The 21,934-nt window shown below is 38.3% G+C and overlaps 1 protein-coding gene and 1 pseudogene across 1 annotated transcript in view; both read left to right on the top strand.

Annotated features, from left to right (window-relative positions):
• The window catches only part of UPP2 (uridine phosphorylase 2), a 141,385-nt gene that overhangs the window by 59,707 nt on the left and 59,744 nt on the right, over positions 1-21,934 (top strand). The gene's annotated exons all lie outside the window — the stretch shown is intronic.
• LOC112132298 (protein tyrosine phosphatase type IVA 1-like) lies at positions 10,095-10,656 on the top strand (annotated as a pseudogene).

Consider the following 21,934-nt stretch of genomic DNA (forward strand, 5'->3'; position numbering starts at 1 on the left):
CGGGACATTCAAATCATAGCAGGTACCTCACAGAAGTGAAATAATACAGTATTTTTTTAGTGACTGGCTTATTCACTTCGCATAATGTCTTCAAGGATATACATCCTTAGAGCTGTCTTTCTTGACACCCCTAAGTGATATCCCTCTAAAAGTATTCCCATAACATGATGAACTTCTCTTTTATATAATTTTTGAAAGTCGTGATTTTTAAGTTAAAAATGGGTATTTAATAGGCTATGCAACTATGATGTCAAGGAAGGGTAGGGAATTCAGGCATAACCAACTCCAGCATTTCCAGCAATGTCCCAGGGCCTCTCTGCTGTGTCCTGTGTTGGTTTCTTTCTAAGCTAAGCATTCTGCTCATGGCAGAGATTGTGTTGTCCTCATAGCCAGCCATTTAAGCTTAAAAGGTCACAGGGTGATTTGTCATTTCTATGTGTGATGATGTTTCTAGTGCCTGTCTCCTTCCCTGGATGGCAAGGTCACTTTTTACCCTACATCCCTGGCACATTTCCTGGCATAGAGTGAATGAATGGAAGGTTAACGACACCTAAAAGATTCACGTGTGAGGAAAGGAGAGGAAGGAGACAAGACTAAACTGGGAGGCATGATGCCTTTAGGATGATCGCTTTCTGTGGAGAAGTTCCTGATTCTTTAAAATTAGAATGCATTTGATATAAACTACACAAAGGCAGATGGTTTCAAAATCAAAGCTTTGAGAAATTGAGACCTTATTTCAACAATTGCTGAAATAAGAAAAAGGTTCTTTTAAAATATACTTTATTTTAAAAACAGTTTTCCATTGTTAAACAATTGAGAACTGAGTGCAGAGTTCCCATTTACCCCACACCGAGATTCCCCATTATTAATATCTTATATTACACCATGGTACATTTGTTACAATTAATGATCCAGTAGTGGAAACATTATTATTGACTACAGTCTATAGTTGATTCAGATGCCTTTATTTTGTTTATTTACTTTTTTCTGTTCCAGGATCCAGTATTCATTTCCTATGACTGCTGTAAAAATTTTTGACAAACTGGTGGCTTAAAAATAACAGAAATGTATTGTCTTACAGAGGCTAGAAGCCTAAAACCAAGGTGCCAGGAAGGCTATGCTCCCTCTGAAACCTGTAGGAGAGCCCTTCCTTTTCTCTTCCTAGCTTCTGGTGGCTGCTGGCAATCTTTGGTGTCCCAGGGCTTACAGCTACATATTTCCAATCCCTGCCTTCACTGTCAAATGGCCTTCTCCATGTATCTTCACATGGCCATGAGATTCTTAGAAGGACAGCAGTGGTACTGGATTCAGGACCTACCCTATCTAGACTGCATCCCAACTTAACTAGTTACACTGCAATGACCTTATTTTCAATTAAGGCTGTATTCTGAAGTACTGGGGGTTAGAATGTCAACATATCTTTTTTCTGAGGGGAGATACAATTCAACCCCTAACAGATCTCATCCAAGACACCACGTTATGTCATGTCTCTTTAGGCTTTGCTTGGCTGTGGCAGTTTTTCAGATTTTCCTTATTTTCTGATGACTCAACAAAATTGAGGACTACTGGATAGGTGTTTTGTAAGATGTCCCGTTTTTTGGAATGTGTCTGAAGCTTTTCTTATGATAACACTAGGGTTATGTGTTACTGGCAGGAAGGTCACAGAGGTAAAGTGATATTTTCATCACATCTTATCAAGGGTACACAGTGTCAACAAGATTTATCACTGTTGATGTTGACCTTGGTCACCTGGCCGAGGTAGTGTTTTGTCAGATTTCTCTACTGTAAAGTTACTCTTTTTTCTCCCTTTCCACGTTGTGCATTTTGGAAGGAAGTTGCTATGCACAGCCCGCACCTAAGGAGTGGGGAGAGTTAGGCTCCTGCTCTTCAGGGTGAAAGATCTACATAAATTATTTGCAATTCATCTGTGTGGGAGATTTGTCTGTTCCCCCCATTTATTAATTTATTTAATCATGTATTTATATCAGCGTGACCTCATGGATATTTTATACATTGGATTATAATCCATTACTACTCTATTTTGTTGCTCAGATTATTCTAGCATTGCCAGTGGAAACTCTTTCAGTTGGCACCTGTGTCCTTTTGAGAAGCTAGTGCAGAGTTATCATCTACCCCACACCAAGTTTTCCCATTATTAATATCTTATATTACACTATGGTACATTTGTTTCAATTAATGATCCAATAGTGATACATTATTATTAACTACAGTCTATAGTTGATTCAGATTCTTTATGTTTTTTAACATAATTTTTATTATTAAGTATAGTCTACAGTTGATTCAGATTCTTTATTTTTTTAACTTCTTTTTTTGTTGTTCCAGGATGCTGTAGTAGTTTTCTGTGGCTGCCATTAAAAATTTTTGTAAAAGTGGGTGGCTTATAACCTCATGTTATGAACGGAATTGTGTCCTCCTGAAATCCACAATGTTGAAGCCCTAAACTCCAATGTGATTGTATTTGGAGACAGGGCCTATAAGCAGATAATAAAGGTTAAATGAGGTGATAAGGGTAGGCTTTAATCCAATAGGACTAGTGTGCTTCTTATAAGAATAAGAAGGGTCTGGGCACAGTGGCTCACTCCTGTAATCCTAGCACTTTGGGAGGCCAAGGCAGGCAGATCACAAGGTCAGGAGATTGAGAGCATCCTAGCTAACACGATGAAACTCCGTCTCTACTAAAAATACAAAAAATTAGCTGGGTGTCGTGGCATGTGCCTGTAGTCCCAGCTACTCGGGAGGCTGAGGCAGGAGAATGGCATGAACCCAGGAGGTGGAGCTTGCAGTGAGCCGAGATTGTGCCACTGCATGCCAGCCTGGGCGACAGAGCGAGACTCCGTCTCAAAAAAAAAAAAAAAAGAAGAAGAAGAAGAGACACAAGGGAGCAAGGGAGCATGCTTGTATGCTTTCTCTCTTCTCTCTCTGTCTCTCTCTCTCCCCAACCTCTGTGTGTGTGCGTGTGTGTGTGTGTGTGTGTACGCACATGCACACAGGAAAGGACATGTGAAGATACAACGAGAAGGTGGTCTCCTACAAGCTAGGAAGACAGGCCTCTCCAGAAACCAACCCCCTGACATTACCTTGATCTTGGACTTCTAGCCTCCTGAACCATAAGAAAATAAAATTCTATTATTTAAGCCATCCAGTCTGTGGTATTTATTTTAAGACAGCCCTAGCAGACTAATACATCCCATCAATTTCTTTTTCAAGCACTTCCATATTTTCTGGCACTATAAGATGCTCCAGGCTTGTATATTTCCTGCCCAGTCCTAAAATCAGCCATTTGTTTTGAGGGAACCCTGGTTCCTTTTATCAGAGAAAGATATTAGACACCAAGATCTGGGCAATGAAAAGGGTTTAAATAAGGAAAGTGAATGGTTTGGGAAGCTGAGAGGGAGAAGAGAGTTGCAGGCACAATGCCTATGAAAAAGGCAGGCAGGGAATTGCCCAGGTCAAGGAGAGATTTCCTGGTTAAAGATTCAAGTGGTTAAGGTGAAGAGAGATGAGTGAAGAGATATGAAGAGGACAAGCACAGAAGGTCCCAAAGTCAGCTGAGGAGGTCAAAGCGAAGGGCTTTATTATTAGCTAAGCTACTGATTCTCAGCCATTGAGGAGGTCTTCAAGAATTGATTAAAGATATCCATGTTCCATTGCCTGCCCCACTTCCAAAGAACAACTATCTAGTTGATTGTGACTTCAGAGTCTGAGATCATTGATATCTTCAAGAAGTCCAAGCATGATGGGAAAACATATGGTATGGAATCTCTGAACTTACAGACCTTGCTGCCCAGCTCTAGCCATCTAATGAACTTGACCATCAGGTAACCAAGCTAGTGCCTCAGACAGCTTCATACTGAACACTAATGCCTGTCAGCCTTTCAAATTATATGGCCATTTAAATTGATGGCTAGGATGACTGGTTGCACATCCATTCTGTCACTGAACTGGGCTCTTGTCTTTAAACAGAGACAAGAGCCATTGAACTTTCTGAGCTTCCTCTGAGTGTTGTTCCACATGCAGTCAGTCACATTTTAACATAAGTCATACATCATATCTTGGCAGCCAGGAATGACCAAACTGAAGCACCTTGCTGGCACAAAAAGAGGTCTTAATGACTTGACTTTGGTCATATTGGGCAAAAGGGTAAAAGTGATTTGTCTCAGGGAGGCTGTGAACAGACTGCAGATTATTGCAGGGAGAATTTGTACAGCGTCTGGCATACAGAGCTCTGGAGTGGGAACACCTCACTTGGCATAGTTCTCGCCCCAATATGGCTTCCTCCTTTTTTCCATCCTTTTCCTCTCATCGAGCACTTGAGCCTTTGTTTCATACCCTAGCTGTTCATGGCTTCTAAGTTCAATGTTCTATCTGGACCTTTCATCCTTCAAGGGCCCCAATTCAAAGGATCTTCTTGGTCTTCACCACTCATCAAAATTCCCATTTTCTGAGATTCTAATCTCATCAAGATGTTGGGAGAATGCATTTTGCTTAGTTGGTTAAGAAAGTCCATCATAGATGGTGAATAACTTATAGGCATTAATACATTAATTAACACATATTATGAATACATTAAATGCATGCTTTTTTCAAGCACATCTGATTTGTGTGCATACACACATGTGTGTACACACATGCATGCACACAGGCACTCTTCCCATGACTTGTGTTCAACCTGAAGGTTGTAGATCATGGTGATTAGGAGGGCAGGCTCTGGAGTTAGTCTACTGAGTTTTATATCTGGACTCAGTCTCATATTATTTGTGACACTGTATGAAAGCTCCTAAGGCTTTCCAAGTATTAGTGTGTCTTCATCTCTACAATAGGCCTAGTAATAAAGGCTATCATTTTAGGTTATTGTGGAGTGAAATGAGATGATACATGTAAAGCACTTCAAGGAGTGTCTGGAGCACGGTAAGCTGTCAAGTAAATGTTAGTTATTACGATAGTGGGTAATTGAGACAGTCCTCCTCCCATCCTGCCTCTGCTTTGAATGTCAGAAAGGTGGGACACAACTTGATATTCCTGTCTCAAAAATTTCTTGCTGATGAGAAACACATCTTTTGTTTTGTCCATGAGCAGATTGCAAAATTCCAAGAAGTCAGCTTCTTACCTTAATTTGAAGGTTTGTGCTATGGACTCAATTGTGTTCCCTCAAAATTCGTATGTTGAAGCCCTAACTTCCAATGAGATAGTATCTGGAGATGAAACCTTTGGGAGGTAATTAGATTTAGATGAAGTCATGAGGGTAGGGCCCCATAATGAGATTAGTGCCCTTAAAAGAAGAGCCACCAGAGAGCTCACTCTCTCCCTGCCATGTGAGGACACAGTGAGAAGGTAGCCGTCTACAAGTCAGGAAGAGAGCCCTCACCAGAAACCAATTATGCTGGCACTCTGATTTTCGACTTCCAGCCTCCGGAAATGTGAGAAATAAATGTTTGTTCTTTAAGTCACCCGGTCTATGGCATTTTAGTATGGCAGCCTGGATGACTTATATAGTTCGAGTGATATCATGTCCTTACAACTATCCAAGTATTAAATATCAGAACTTTTCAGTGAACTAGTAGAAACTTAGCTTATTCAGTTTTATCTTAATAGTAAAGCTAAGGTTTAATCCATTGACATGTGATCCGGCTAACTATGTTAATTATAGCAACGGGCCACAACCCCAGTCAGATTTCTTTCAGATGAATCATAAAGTTATTATCTCTGAACTGGATAAGAACTTAGGAGTCATTTGCTCTATCTTCCCATGTGGCAGATAAGGTCACTGAAGCCCAGGGTACTTAGAGATTTAGCATAAGTCACACAGCTGGAGGCCAGATTTTCTCCCTCCATGCCAGTGTTCCCCTCACACAAGGCCTTAGTGTATATCTTCAGTCACAAGGAAGCCCTGGAGGGGTTGTAGAGATGAATTAGCCCAAATCAGTGCTCCTAGAAAGAGTGCAAAGATTTCTTTTCTAAAGGGTCTTTACATACATTTGAGAAAACACTGTGTAGCAGCATTGACTTTTTATTTTTGCTGTAACTTAGAGAGTCAAGGAAACTGTAGCTTATTTTTTGAAAATAATAGATTTAAACTTCCTCCTGAGCTCCTACTCCCTCAGGGGGTTAGGGATATGGGGAGTGGTGGGACTGGCATAGTGGGCAGGGCCACCTACATCTGCCAACAGACAGTATCACCATCTCTTCCATTTAAACAGTTTCTTCTAGATCATTTGGATTATTTGGGGTTGGTCTTTTGAAGTTCTTTCCTCTCTTCCTGCTCCTTCCCAGGATGGCCTTGAATCTGTGTGCAGGTTTGTGGTCTGGCCCTTGGCCTGTGTGTCTGAGCTGCACCTGGACCCATATCGCCTCTGCGTGCACAGATCAGGTAATTTGGCCCTAGCCCAAGTATCCACTAGCTCACTGATTCTTTCAGTGGCTTCTGTCCCTTTACTGAGGCATGTGGGAACTTTTGGCTCCTCTATCCCAGGGACAGGCATGTTGCATCCCTCAGACCAAAGCCTGTTTTTTAAAATAAAGTTTTATTGGAACATGGCCATACTTGTTTATTTACCTACAGACTACAGCTGCTTTTATGCTAAAACAATAGTATTGAATAATTGTGACAGAGGCTTTCTTGTCCACAAAGCCAAACATATTTACTCGTAAGCCCTTTACAGAAAAGTTTGCTGACTACTGCTGTCTAATAGAACTTTCTATGATGACGGAAACATTCTTTATTTGTGCTGTACAATGCAGTAGTCTTGAGCCATACATAGTTATTGAGCACTTGAAATGTGGCTAATGCAGCTAAGAAAACACATTTTAAATTATATTTAATCTTGGTTACTTTAAATTTAAGGAGCCTGTGTGGCTAGTGGCTACCATATTGGACAGTGTAGTTCTAGATGCTGAACGGGCCTTGGGGAGCCAGGAATTCTACCTTCCGGTCTTCTCCCTGGCCATTTCTCTATTAGTGCTCCTGGGACATGTATCCACGTGCAAGGTTTTTAACCAGGGGTTTGCATCTTTCCTCAGGCACAGTGGGGAAAACATGCTATTAAACCCTGATGTTCCAGATTCTCCCATATCTAGCAAAGGTTTAATGTCCAGCACTATCTACCCTACCCCAATGTTTGACCCAAGGATAGCACACAAAGAGACAACTCTGTAGCATTCTCCTTTTTACACTATCCCTTGGGTCCAGGAGGGCAGGAATTCCCTCCTTTCTCATGTGGCTAGGACTTCCCTTATAGGATGCTCTATCTTCTTCCAAGATAACACTTGTTATTTTCCTGTCAGAGGACTATCCGATGGATGAGGTGCAGAGATAGAAACCAGCTGAACTATAAGGGAGATCCAGCATACTGGCATTCCAAAATACTGTTCTTGATAGGACTGCTACATTACCTCGATTTATGAGAGGTGTGAAGCTTGACTATGCTCAGATTCAATGCACATTTGTTGGGTATCTGATATGTTTCAAGCATTCAATCCACTGTTAGGAAGTACCCAATCTGCTCCCCCACCCCCCTTTTCTGTTATTCTCCTGCATCCCCAAGCTGACAAATACAGTTTCACAATCATCCCTTTAAGTCTGATTTCAGCAGTTGTAGAGGGAATACTTGCAATATAAGCATAGCATTTTCTTGAATGATTTAACTTTTTTTTCTGAACAATTACCTTTTCTGGTGAGCCATTCTTGATCACCTCATTTAGGCCCACATCACTCACCTGTCTTCTTTCCCTGCTTTACTTTTCCCCAAAGCACTTCATCACCTGACAAACTCTGCGATTACCTAATGGACTCATTTTCTGTCTGCCTCTTTAGAATATAGGCTACACAACAGCAGGAATTCTATTTGATTCATTGCTGTATTCTTATTACACAGAGCAGTGCCTGACAGAGAGTAGGTACTCAAATATTTTTGAAGAAGTAAAAGAATCAGGATTATACCTTGTAGTATAACTTTGATGTCTGAAAAACCAGGAGCCGCTCACTGCATGGTAGAGTCTGGTGTTCCCACTGGCTGCTTGCAACATGGCCACCGCCACCCAGCAACGACCATCTCTGCCTCCTGCCCTGCAGCCCCTGCCACCACTGCCTGGGGACTGGCTGTAGGATTAGGCCACCATTTTCTTTTTTTCTTTTTTTATACTTTAAGTTCTGGGGTACATGTGCAGAACATGCAGTTTTGTTACATAGGTATACATGTGCTATGGTGGTTTGCTGCACCCATCAGCCCATAACCTACATTAGGTATTTCTCCTAATGTTATCCCTCCCTTAGACCCCACCCCCCGACAGGTCTTGGTGTGTGATGTTCCCCTCCCTATGTCCATGTGTTCTCATTGTTCAACTCCCACTTATGAGTGAGAACATGTGATGTTTGGTTTTCTGTTCTTGTGATAGTTTGCTGAGAATGATGGTTTCCAGCTTCATCCATGTCCCTGCAAAGGACATAAACTCATTCTTTTGTATGGCTGCATAGTATTCCATGGTGTATATGTGCCAATTTTCTTTATCCAGTCTATTATTGATGGATATTTGGGTTGGTTCCAAATCTTTGCTGTCATGAATAGTGCTGCAATAAACATACATGTGCATGTGTCTTTATAGTAGAATGATTTGTAATCCTTTCGGTGTATATCCAGTAATGGGATTGCTGAGTCAAATGGTAGTTCTAGTTCTAGATCCTTGAGGAATTGCTACACTGTCTTCCACAATGGTTGAACTAATTTACACTCCCACCAACAGTGTAAAAGTGTTCCTATTTCTCCACATCCTCTCCAGCATCTGTTGTTTCCTGACTTTTTAATGATCGCCATCCTAACTGGTGTGAGATGGTATCTCATTGTGGTTTTGATTTGCATTTCTCTAATGACCAGTGATGACGAGCATTTTTTTCATATGTTTGTTGGCCACATGAATATCTTCTTTTGAGAAGTGTCTGTTCATATCCTTCACCCACTTTTTGATGGGGTTGTTTTTTTCTTGTAAATTTAAGTTCTTCATAGATTGTGGCTATTAACCCTTTGTCAGATGGATAGATTGCAAAAATTTTCTCCCATTCTGTAGGTTGCCTGTTTACTCTGATGATAGTTTCTTTTGCTGTGCAGAAGCTCTTTAGTTTAATTAGATCCTATTTGTCAATTTTGGCTTTTGTTGCCATTGCTTTTGGTGTTTTAGTCATGAAGTCTTTGCTCATGCCTATGTCCTGAATGGTATTGCCCAGGTTTTCTTCTAGGATTTTTATGGTCCTAGGTCTTACGTTTAAGTCTTTGATACATCTTGAGTTGATTTTTGTATAAGGTGTAAGGAAGGGGTCCAGTTTCAGTTTTCTGCATATGGCTAGCCAGTTTTCCCAACACCATTTATTAAATAGGATTCTTTTCCCCATTGCTTTTTTGTGTCAGGTTTGTCAAAGATCAGATGGTTGTAGATGTGTGGTGTTATTTCTGAGACCTCTGTTCTGTTCCATTGGTCTATATATCTGTTTTGGTACCAGTACCATGCTGTTTTGGTTACTGTAGCCTTGTAGTATAGTTTGAAGTCAGGTAGTGTGATGCTTCCGAATAGGAACAGCTCCGGTCTGCAGCTCCCAGTGAGATCGACACAGTAGGCCACAATTTTCAATGCATAAACACATTCCTCAGTTCTGTGGTGTTCTTGGTCACACATTTATGGAGTTTCTGAAGGGCAGTGGAGATTACTGCCAGGCATAGCACAACCTCTATGCAAACAAGGAAACTGTAGAAATTCATTACTACTCTACCAAGAAGCACCCATTATCCTGGATACAGAAGTGTTGAATTGAAACCGACAGGGCATTTTACAAGAGTTCTGACCTAGACAGGGTAAATCTCAGTGTGCTTCCTTTCTGTTGCCTTGGTATTACTGGATTGAAAAATTGTCGCTTCTTGTTAGGAGGTTCATTTCGTTTATCATTACTTACAACTTCATACTCAAAGCACTGAGAATTTCAAGTGGAGTATATTGAAGTAGACTTCAGTTTCTTTGCATCATTTCTGTATTCAACTTTTAAAATTCTTTCATAACCCTATTGAGTGTCTTTTAACTAAATTAACATAGCTCAAATGAACCATCCAGCTCCTGTAGAAGTCACATACAAGAACAAGAGGATTTCTTACTACACACAACCCAACCAATGTGACCTTAAACAAATTTGTAGAGGAACTTAAGAAGCATGGAGTTTTCACAATAGATAAGAGTATGTGAAGCAACTTATGACACTACTCTTCTGGAGAAAGAAGGTACCCATGTTCTCGATTGGCCTTTTGATGATGGTGCACCACCATCCAACAAGATTGATGACTGGTTAAGTCTTGTAAAAATTAAGTTTCATAAAGAACCTCGTTGTTGTACTGCTGTTCATTGCATTGCAGGCCTTGGGAGAGCTCCAGTACTTGTTGCCCTAGCATTAATTGAAGGCAAAATGAAAGATGAAGATGTAGTACAATTCGCAAGAAAAAAGCAGCATGGAGCTTTTAACAGCAAGTTAACTTTTGTATTTGGAGAAGTATCGTCCTTAAAGATGTGGCTGCACTTCAAAGACTCCAGTGGTCATAGATACAACTATTGCAGTCAATAAAACTGGAGTCCCTGATGCTATTGCCTTGGAAATGGAACTTGAGATAGGACCTGATTTGTTATACATATTAGCCAACATGTTGGCTTAGTGAGTAAGTCTAATGAAACTTCCATAGGAGTACTGAAAGGCAGTTTTACCAGGCCACAAGCTAGACAGATTTGGCAACCTCTGTGTTTGGGTTACAGTCAACCTATTTGGACACTTGGCAAAAGATTCTTGCTGTTAGCATTTAAAATGTGCCTGTCATTTGTACCAACTGACCTTTCCTGAAATCATGCAGTATTGAGTTATGTCTTGTTTAAATCTATTTGCTTGCCAGAATCTTATCAATATATAAGAAAATTAGGAAGATTAGGTGCCACCCGGCACAATAATTGTATATTTTTAGTACCATACAGAACTAAAATCCCAGGAACTATGAACACTCTAGACCTTATGTAGTTTATTCCTTCAATCATTTCAAACATTGAAAGTAGGGCCTACATAGTGATTTGCCTGCTCACTTTATGTTTACATCTCCCACATTCATGCTAGCAAATATCAGGTTTGTTTAACCATTGATTCTTTTTTTTTTTTTTTAACCACGTCGTACAGTGATTATTTAATGTGTTTCAATAAATCTTACTTTGTGCTGTTATGAAAAGCCTCCATTTAAAAAAATCTACGTTGTATAGAAGCATGTGTCTTTAATGTCTTCAGACAGAAAGGCCTTACAGTTAATTTAATGTTTGCAATCTGAGGTGCAACTTCACAGGGAGGGCCTGAGAAAAGAATGGGAGGGGGCTATTCATTATTTTTGGCAAAATTTTGCCTTTGTCTTGTGCAGAGCATGTGGGATATGCCCTTTAATTTAGTAAAATATTTTTTAAAGGTAGAGATGATTTGTTATTGTAGCTAAAACAATTCTTAATCATAAAATTTCTAAAATTATTGTAATTTTTTCCATATTTATCAGAAGTTGTTTACCAACTTATTTTTGTTTGAAAGTGATTTTTTATTTCCTTCTCTTCCTAACCTTTCTTGCAAAAAAAGAAGCGGGTTTCTGCTAACGAATTGAGCAGACATCTAATTTTTATATGCCTTTTGAGCTGTGTAACTTAATATTTGGATACTTGATAATTTGTTTTATTATGTAATTGATAAAATGGTGATGTGTATTAAGGTTAGTTCAACCATATATTTTTACTGTCTGGGGATGTGTGGTTTTAGTTCTGTGGAAGAAATAATTTGTCAGTGTTCATCAGCTTGTAAAAACTTAGTGTGAGCTTAAACATCTAAATAAATAGTGAAATGCATTTATCATCAAAAAGAAAAAAAAGAGAGAGAGAGAAAAAGAAACAAACCAAACCTCTTCCCTATCAGGAGTGAAGACAAAGAAAGACAAATGAGATGAAGGATATAGGGAATTCCTCTTCACTGCCTTCGTGGGGAGAGGGAGAAGCAAAAGTTGTAAAGGAATATGGAATCCTACCTGCATCAGGGATTGGAAAACCAAAACTTTCAGAAGATGAATGGTGACCCATTATGAGCAGAGAAGATTTACAAATTGATGTGTTTGGATTGCCAGATTCCAAGTTTTTACCATGCCCATTTTTTACTTGATTACAAATACTGTGCCCCAGAATAATTTCTGAAACTCACTTATTTACCTATAATTTCAGTAGTTATCAATGATTGGAGGTATATTTTATTTTTAAATAAAAGAATTAGGTTTATGTTTCTGTTTGAATGAACTAAAATGTTTTCAAATTATTTTTCACCTTAGCATCTTTAAGTTGCAATAAAACGGGCCTAGCAAGTAAAATTTCTAAAGAGTTATTTCAAATGAAATTCTATATATTTTATCTATATTATGTCACATATATTATATTACATATTATACATATTTATAAACCATAAAGTATTCTGCATTAGTAAGGCATTGCTACTGTTATTATTATTAGCAATTCTGTAAAAACTTTGAAATAACTTTGAATAATCTTTTTCCCCCCTTGCCAAGAGTGTGAAATTATTTAAGAATTGGACATGGCCTAACATTTAGTTACTTAATGAAAATGGCATAGATTTCCCATTCTGGTGAAGTGATAGAAATCTCTACAACCTCATCAGTTGGAAAGTAATGGCTCTGAAAATGCAAGACAAGGGAGAATAGGAGAATCAATTAAATTGTTCTTGTACTAATTACAAATTGCGAAGCACTGGTTTTGTTTTAGGAGATTTTGAATGGGATTTTACATTAAGGCATACTTAATATCAGGCTAGTTAACCCAAGGAGAAACAAGTCTGGGTAAGCGTTTGGTTATTTTCTTGCCTCAGAGTATTACCCGAACATATTTATTCCAACGATCCTGATTTTATGTAAATGAGCAAAATCTGTGCAATACAAACAGCCCAAATTCAAAGCAAATGTTTGAGAAAAATCATCACTAAACGAAAGTTTATGTATTACCTCCCCCCCTGTTTTGTTTGACTATGACAGAGACGGGGGCAGGGGCAGAAATAGCTGTTTAAGCATGCTGTTTCCTCACCTGTAAAATGAAGTGGTTAAATGGTTAAGGACCACATGCTCAGATGCTTGTGTGGGTCCAGCATATATTTGTATGAAGTTTGCTGCTGAGCTTAAGATCTTACGGAGTTACTGAGGACTATGATAAATAGAACAGGTATGGCCTTCCTTAAAGCATTCAAATTCAAATATATATATATATACACATATATATATATGTATATATATATATTTTTTTGAGACGGAGTCTCGCTCTGTTGCCCAGGCTGGAATGCAGTGGCGCAATCTCAGCTCACTGCAAGCTCCACCTCCTGGGTTCATGCCATTCTCCTGCCTCAGCCTCCCGAGTAGCTGGGACTACAGGCGCCCGCCACCACGCCCGGCTAATTTTTAGTATTTTTAGTAGAGACGGGGTTTCACTGTGTTAGCCAGGATGATCTCCTGACCTTTTGATCCGCCCACCTCGGCCTCCCAAAGTGCTAGGATTACAGGCATGATCAAACTCAAAATTTTAAGGCTTTTTGCTGTCCAGAGGCTAGTCGCCTCTGGAACAAATGATTGCCAAGGTAAAATAAGACACATTTCATGAACTCCTATCTTTTAGGAAACTGCTTTTGATGTCCACCTGTGCAAGTTACTGATTTAGTGCCCATGAGATCCAAAGTTATCCTTTTTGCTTGCTCCATGAAATGAAGCTGGGCCATTTAGTTTTCAGTTGTCAGCTGACACAAGGTTAAGCCATGCTAGTAGAGTGTGCAGAAGAGACATTGCAGAAGAAAGGGGTTTGCTCCCTGATTACAGTGAGCCCTCTTGGCAGGCTCCTGCAGTGTGGGCAGCTTCTCCAGTGTCTAGCTTATGCAGAGTGCAAAGTTTCTCTAGTGCCCAGCTCATACAGTAGGGGTGACTCCTTAAGCATCTAGTTCTTGCAGTAAATACAGCTTATTTAGTGCCTGGCTTCTACAGTGCACTGTGGTCGTCAGCTTCCCCTAGAACCCTTTGGGTTCTTTTGTAGCAGAACCTCTCTGGTGAGGCATGTCCGTATGAACAGCTCTCCCCGACACCCTAGAGAGATGATTTTCAGCAAGTTCCACTGGCATGGCACCTCAGTGATCTCTCAGTCACTCTGTGAGCCACAGCCATGCCCTCCAACAATGTCTTGACTTGTTCAGGCTGCTACATCAAAATACCATAGAGTGGATGGTTTATAAACAACAGAAATTTATTTATCAAGTTCTGGAGGCTGGAAGTTTGAGATCAGAGAGCCAGCATGGTCAGTTCCTGGTAAAGGCCTGCTTCCAGGTGCATGCTGCTGACTTCTTGTTGTATCCTCACATGGAAAATTCTCTGGGGTCCCTTTTATAAGGGCGTTAATCTCAATCATGAAGGCTCCACCCTGTGACCTAATCACTCCCCAAAGGCCTCACCAAACAAGGTCTGGATCTCAACCTTGAGTGCAGGGAGCTTTTTCTTGGGTGTTCTAGTTCAGCTCTAGGGATAGTGGCTCCTTGTATCTGCTATTTTTATATTATTTAGCATTCTCTTCACTTTTTACTAGCCAATCTCTTGTTATTGTAGTCTCTTCCTATAATTAACAACTCTTTATATTAAACTTTCCCTTGTCCAAATTACCGTGTGGACTCTGTCTCATGAATGAACCCAAACTGAGCTACCCCCAAGCATTCAGCAGCTTTTCCATTTATGTTGGTGTCATTCAGATAGGACATCTGTACCCATTCCAGACAAGCCATCTCTACCTGTCCCTACCCAGAAATCAGAGATGCATTTCTGTCTATATACAGGTCTCTTGATTCAAGTAAATTGTTAATTATCCAACCTCATTTAATAAATAACTGAGAACAAGAAGAGTTGTATGGTTTCCTTATGATCACATAGCCAGTTAATTATGGAGCTGGAATCAGAACCCTAGTATTCTGACTCCTAACCCAATGTTCTTTCCTTTCTGCCATGCTGGCATTTTTCACTAAAAATATTAACTAAGCCACTGCTTATGGGGGGCGGAGCAAGATGGCTAAATAGAAGTCTCCATTGATTGCCCCCAAAGGAACACAAAATTTTAACAAAATTTTAACAACTAACTACAAACAAAAATGCACTGTCATAAGAACCAAAAGTCAGGTGAGGAGTCACAGTACCTGGATTTAACTTTATATCATTGAAAGAGGCACTGAAGAGGGTAGGACACAGTCTTGAATCACTGATGCCACCTCTTCCCTATTCCCCAGCAGCAGCTACATGGCATGGAGAGGGAATCTGAGCACTTTAGGGAGGGACAGCACAGTGACTGTAGGACTTGATATTGAACTCAGTGCTGTTCTGTCATGGCAGAGAAAGATGGGCACAAACAAGCCCAGACTGTGTAGACTACAATGAGTACCTAAATTTTCAATGCCCAGACACTGATGAACACCCCCAAGTATCAAGACCATCCAGGAAAACTTGACTTCACCAAACTAAATAAGGTACCATGGACCAATCCTGGAAAAATAGAGATATGTGATCTTTCAGACAGAGAATTCAAAATAGCTGTTTTGAGGAAGCTCAAAGAAATTCAAGGTAACAAAGAGAAGGAATTCAGAATTCCATCAGATAAATTTAACAAAGAGATTGAACTAATTAAAAAGAATTGAGCTGAAATTCTGGAGCTGAAAAATGCAATTGACATGCTAAAACAATGCATCAGAGTTCCTTAAGAGCATAATTAATCAAGCAGAAGAAAGAATTAGTGAGCTTGAAGACAGGCTATTTGAAAATGTATAGTCAAAAGAGACAAAAGAAAAAAGAATAAACAAAAATGAAGCATCCCTACAAGATCTAGAAAACAGCCTCAAAAGGGCAAATCTAAGAGTATTGATCTTAAAGATAAGGCAGAGAAAAAGACAGGAGTAGAAAGTTTATTCAAAGGGATAATATCAAAGAACTTCCAAAATGTAGAGAAAGATATCAGCATTCAAATACAAAAAGGTGATAGAACACCAAGCAGATTTAACTCAAGGAAGACTACCTCAAGGCATTCCCAAAGATCAAGGATAAAGAAAGGATCCTAAAAACAGCAAGAGAAAAGAAACAACATACAAAGGAGCTCCAATACGTCTGGCAGCAGACTTTTCAGTACAAACTTTATAGGCCAGGACAGAGTGGCATGACATATTTAAAGTGCTGAAGGAAACAAACTTTTACCCTAGAACACATCCGATGAAAATATCCTTCAAGCATGAAAGGGAAATAAAGACTTTCCTAGACAAACAACAGCTGAGGGATTTTATCAACACCAGATCTTTCCTACAGCAAATGCTAAAGGGGGTTCTTCAAACTGAAAAGAAAGATGCCAACAAACAAGAAGAAATCCTTTGAGGGCCAGGTATAGTGGCTCACGTCTGTAATTCCAGCATTTTGGGAGACCAATGCGGGATGGTAGCTTAAGCTTAGAAGCTTGAGACCAGCTTGGGCAATGCAGTGAGACCTTGTCTCTCCAAATTTTTATTTAAAAATTAGCTGGGTGTGGTGGCATGCACTTGTAGTCTCAGCTACTTGGGAGGCTGAGGAGGGAAAATCACTTGAGCTGGGATGCAGAGGTTTCAGTGAGTCAAGATTGTGCCACTGCATTCCAGCCAAGGTGACAGAGTAAGACCCTGTCTCAAAACAAACAAACAAACAAACAAACAAAATCCAAACAGAAAAGAAAGAAAAGACATCATCTGAAGATAGAAAACTCACTGGTAATAGCAAGCACACAGAAAAGCACAGAATATTATAAAACTGTAATTGTGATGTGTTTACTACTCTTAAGTAGAAAGACTAAATGGTGAACCAGTGAAAAATAATAGCTATAACACCTTTTCAAGACATAGACATTTCAATAAGACATAAAGAGAAGAAAATAAAAAGTTAAAAAGCTGGGGGATAAAGTTAAAGTGTAGAGTTTTTATTAGTTTTTTTGTTGCTTGTTTATTTGTTTACTTATGCAATCAGTGTTAAGTTGACATCACTTTAAAACAATGGGTTATATGACAGTATTTACAGGATTCATGATAACTTCAAATTTAAAAACATAGTATAGATATACAAAAAATAAAAAGCAAGAAATTAAATCATACACCAGAGAAAATCACCTTTAGTCAAAGAAAGACAGGAAGGAAGGAAAGAAGGAATAGAAGACCTTCACACACACACACACACACACACACAGAAAACAAATAACAAAGAGGCAGTAGTAAGTCCTTATTTATCAATAATAGCATTGATTATAAATGGACCAGACTCTTCAACGAAAAGACATAGGGTGACTGAGAGAACTTTTTTTTTTTAAAAAAAAGACCAATTGACCTGTTGCCTACAAAAAAGGCACTTCACCTATAAACACACACATAGACTGCAAATAAAGGGCTGGAAAAAGACATTCTATGCAAACGGAAACCAAAAAAAGAGCAGGAGTAGCAATACTTATACGAGACAAAATAGATTTTAAGAAAATGACTGTAAGAAGACACAAGGAAAGTCATTACATAATGATAAAAGGGTCAGTTCAGCAAGAGGAAATAACAATTATAAATATATATGCACCCAAAATTGAAATACCCAGATATAAAGCAAATATTATTTGAGCTAAGGAGAGAGATAGACCCCAATACAGTAATAGCTGAAGACTTCAACACCCCACTTTCAGCATTGGACAGATCTTTCAGAAAGAAAATTAACAAAGAAACATTGGATTTAATCTGTACTGTAGAACAAATAGACCTAAGAGATATTTATATTAGGGAACAATATAAATGTAAATGTTCTAAGAGAACATTTTTAATGTAATAAAAATGTGAATGTTTTAAGAGAACATTTTAGCCAATGACTGCAGAATACACATTTTTCTCCTCAGCATATGGATATGGATAGACCATATGTTAGGTCACAGAACAAGTCTTAAAACATTAAGAAAACTGAAATAATACCAAGCATCTTCTCTGACCACCATGGAATAGAACTAGAAATCAATATCAAGTTGAATTTTGGCAACTGCACAAATACATGGAATTTAAACAATATGCTCCTGAATGACCATTGGGTCAATGAAGAAATTAGGAAGGAAATTGAAAAATTTCTTGAAACAAATGATCATAGAAATACAATATACCAAAACCTATGGGATACAGTGAAAGCAGTATGACGAGGAGAATTTATAGCTATAAGCACTTACATCAAAAAAGAAGAAAATCTTCAAATAAACAACCTAATGATGCATCTTAAAAAATTAGAAAATCAAGAGCAAACTAAACCCAAAATTATTAGAAGAAAAGAAATAATAAAGATCACAGCAGAAATAAATAAAAATGAAATGAAGAAAAGAATAAAAAAGATCAACAAAATGGAAAGATTTTTTGAAAAGATAAATTGAGAAACCTTTAGCAAGACTATCTAAGAAAAAAAGACACAAATAAATAAAATCAGATATGAAAAAGGTTGATTCCACTAGAATCAACAGCTGATTCCACTAGAATTCAAAGGATCACTAGTGGCTATTATAAGGAACTATATGTCAATAAATTGGAAAATCTGGAAGAAATAGATAAATTCCTAGACATATACAACCTAACAAGATTGAACTATGAAGAAATCCAAAACCTGAACAGACCAATAACAACAAGATCGAAGATGTAATAAAAATTATCCCAATAAAGAAAAGCTCAGGACCCAATGACTTCACTGCTGAGTTATACCAAACATTTAAAGAAGAACTAATACCAACCTTATTCAAACTATTCTAAAAAATAAAAGAGTAGAGAATACTTCCAAACTTATTCTATGAGGCCACTATTACCCTCATACCAGAACCAGACAAAGACACATCTAAAAAAGAAAACTATAGACCAATATTTCTGATGACTATTGATCAAAAATCTTCAACAAAATACTAGCAAACCAAATTCAGCAATACATTGAAAAGACTGTTCATCATGACCAAGTGGGATTTACCATAGGGATACAAGGATGGTTCAACATATGCAAATCAGTCAATGTAGTACATCATATCAACAGAATGAAGGATGAAAATCATATGATTATGTCAATTGATGCTGAAAACACATTTAATAGAATTCAATATTGCTTTATGATAAAAATTCTCAAAAAACTGGGTATAAGAGAAACATACCTCAACACAATAAAAGCCATATGTGAAAGACTCACAGCTAGTATAATCCTGAATGTGGAAAAGTTGAAAGCCTTTCCTCTAAGATCTGAAACACGTCAAAGATGCCTGCTTTCACCACTGTTATTCAACATAGTACTAGAAGTCCTAGCTATAGTGATCAGAGAAGAGAAAGATATAAAGGGCATCCAAATTGAAAAGAAAGAAGTAAAATTATTCTTGTTTGCAGGAGATATGATCTTATATTTGGAAAACCTAAAAACTCCACAAGGAAACTATTAGAACTGATTAACAAATTCAGTAAAGTTGCAGGATACAAAATCAACATATGAAAATCAGTGGCATTCCTATATGCCAATAGTGAACAATGTGAAAAAGAAACAAAAAAGTGATCTTATTTACAACAGCCACACATAAAATTAAATACCTAGGAATTAACCAAAGAAGTAAAATATCTCTATCATGAAAATTAAACATTGATGAAAGAAATTTAAGAGGACACTAAAAAATGGAAAAAGATTCCATTTCATAGATTGGAAGAATAAATATTGTTTAATGTCCATACTATCTAAAGCAATCCCTATCAAAATACCAATGACATTCTTCACATAAATAGAAAAAAACAATCCTAGAACTTATATGAAACCACAAAAGACTCAAAACAGCCAAGGCTATCCTGAACAAAAAGAACAAAACTGGAGGAATCACAATACCTGACTTCAAATTATACTACAGAGCTATCATAACCAAAACAGCATGGTACTGCCATAAAAATAGACACATAGACCAATGGAACAGAATAAAGAACCCAGAAACTAATCTATACACTTACAGTGAACTCATTTTCGACAAAGGTGCCAAGAACATACATTGATGAAAAGACAGTCCCTTTAATATAAGGTGCTGGGAAAACTGGGTATCCATATGCAGAAGAATAAAACTAGACTCTTATGTCTCACCATATATAAAAATCAAATCAAAATGGATTAAAGACTTAAATCAAAGACCTCAAACTATAAACTGCTACAAGAAAACATTGGGAAACATTGGACTGGCTAAAAATTTCTTGAGTAATAACCCACAAGCACAGGCAACCAAAGCAAAAATGGACAAATGGGATCACATCAAGTTAAAACTTCTGCACAACAAAGGAAACAATCAACAAAGTGCCTGAGACAACACACAGAATGGGAGGGAGAAAATATTTGTAAACTACCTATCTGACAAGGGACTAATAACCAGAATGCATAAAGAGCTCAAAACAACTCTATAGGAAGAAATCTAGTAATCCAGTGAAAACATGGGCAAAAGATCTAAACAGACATTTCTCAAAAGAAGAGATACAAATAGCAAACAGGCATATGAAAAGATGCTCAACATCATTGATCATCAGAGAAATGCAAATCAAAACTACAATGAGATATCAGCTCACTCCGATAAAAATGGCTTTTATTCAAATGACAGGTAATAACAAATGCTAGGGAGGATATGGAGAAAAGGAAACCCTTGTACACTGTTGGTGAGAATGTAAATTAGTACGACCACTATGGAGAAGTTTGGTGTTTCCTCAGAAAACTGTAAAATAGAGTTACCATATGATCCAGCAATCCCACTGCTGGATATATTCTCAAAAGAAAAGAAATCAGTATATTGAAGAAAGATCTGTACTACTATGTTTGTTGCAGCCCTGTTCACAACAGCTAAGATTTGGAAGCAACCTACGTGTCCATCAGCAGATGAATGGATGAATGAATGTGATACACAGACACAATGGAGTACTATTTAGCCATAAAAAGGATAAGATCTTGTCATTTGCAACAACATGGATGGAACTGACAGTCATTACGTTGAGTGAAATAAGCCAGGCACAGAAAGACAAACATTGCACTTCACTTATTTGTGGGAGATACAAATGAAAACAACTGTATTCATGGAGACAGAGAGTAGAAGATGGTTACCAGAGGCTGGGAAGAGTAGTAGGGGGATGGAAGTGGGGATGTGGGGATAATTAATGGGTACAAAAAGTAGTTAGAAAGAATAAAGAAGACCTAGTACTTGATAGCACAACAGGGTGACTATAATCAATAATGACTGCACATTTTAAAATAATGAAAAGAGTAGAATTGGATTGTAACACAAAGGAGAAATGCTTGAGGGGATGGATACCCCATTTACCCTGATGTGGTTATTGCACACTGCATGCCTGTACCAAAGTATCTCATGTACCCTGATATGGTGTGGCTCTGCATCTCCACCCAAATCTCACCTCGAATTGTAATAATCCCCACATGTCAAAAGTGAGACCAGGTGGTGATAATTGAATCATGGGGGCAGTTTCCCATATACTGTTTTCATGACAGTGAGTCCTCACGAGATCAGATGGTTTTATGAGAGGCTTCCCCTTCGCTCGGCATTCATTCTCTCTCCTGACACCATGTGAAGAGGTGCCTTCTGCCATGATTGTAAGTTTCCTGAGGCCTCCCCAGCCATGTGGAACTGTGAGTCAATTAAATATCTTTTCTTTATAAATTACCCAGTCTCAGGTATTTTTCATAGCAGCATGAGAACAGACTAACACATACCCCATAATATATACACATACTATGTACTCACTAAAATTAAAAATAATTTTTTTAAAAAAAGAAAAAAGCCTACT

The sequence above is a fragment of the Pongo abelii genome, chromosome 11, assembly GCF_028885655.2.
Source record: "Pongo abelii isolate AG06213 chromosome 11, NHGRI_mPonAbe1-v2.0_pri, whole genome shotgun sequence".
Lineage (NCBI taxonomy): Eukaryota > Metazoa > Chordata > Mammalia > Primates > Hominidae > Pongo > Pongo abelii.